The following is an 871-nucleotide window of genomic DNA, read 5'->3' as shown; positions in this document are numbered from 1 at the left end:
ACTTTAAGAGAGTACTGCCTGTCATGTGGGGAAACATACTAAAAAGAACTAGCTACCTGGAATGACGCTGGAGCCATCCCTTACGTAGTCAGAGCTGTGGATATCCTTCATGGTGTATGCACCATAACTCAGGAGCCCTGCCAGTCAGACCTTGTAGAACAATCAGCAGTATTGTCCTCATTGACTAAGCAACTACCGTTAGCTCCTGGACTCTCACATCTAACCCTTTAAATTGAAAATTACTGACTTCAATGTACAGACAAAGAAACAGATTCAATGATGATAGGTGACGTGCCCAATTGGAGTAAGGATTTCATGTCGAAGTTCATGTTCTCTCTATTACCCAATGCTTCTTGGGCCAGTAACAAGAAGGTGTACAAAGTGCTATAAGAATGTAAAGGAATACTTACCTGGCAGGGGAGATACCATGATCACGAAGGTGGTTTTCCCAGGGCGAGGCTTATCCATTGCACTCCGGATGTGCTGACCCCTGGGATTTCCCCAAATGTGGGAAACTTGACTGCATCATTTGTGGCAATGGGGGACTGGGTTTGTGCTCTCAAAAAAGAAAAGAAAAAGAATGTAAAGGAGAGATTAACTAAGGAAGAATAAGGGAAGTCTTTCTGAAACAGACGGGGTTTTATAGTTCAATAGTATAAGGTGATAGTTACCTGTCCCAATGGAAAAAATCTTGATATTCAGATCTAGTGACAGAATATTTTCATCAACCCTGCAATGTATGCAAAGGAGCACTCAAAACCTAAATCAAACCCATTGTCATCAATTGCAGCCCAGAGAGACGCTATAGGGCTGCGCAGAACTGTCCCGAGGGATAAGTCTTTGTGTAAGGACACCGCCTCCTCTCTCTCCT

At 43.4% G+C, this 871-nt stretch overlaps 1 non-coding gene across 1 annotated transcript; it reads left to right on the top strand.

Annotated features, from left to right (window-relative positions):
• The first annotated feature begins 402 nt into the window (after positions 1-402).
• Positions 403-562, top strand: LOC115869615. The gene has a single exon (XR_004046283.1). It is a non-coding gene; the product is annotated as a U1 spliceosomal RNA (small nuclear RNA).
• Positions 563-871: the final 309 nt, after the last annotated feature.

The sequence above is a fragment of the Echinops telfairi genome, unplaced genomic scaffold, assembly GCF_000313985.2.
Source record: "Echinops telfairi isolate 266 unplaced genomic scaffold, ASM31398v2 ScPeMD7_31;HRSCAF=116, whole genome shotgun sequence".
In the NCBI taxonomy this organism is placed as follows: Eukaryota; Metazoa; Chordata; class Mammalia; order Afrosoricida; family Tenrecidae; genus Echinops; species Echinops telfairi.
This window is presented reverse-complemented; position numbering and strand designations above follow the sequence as displayed.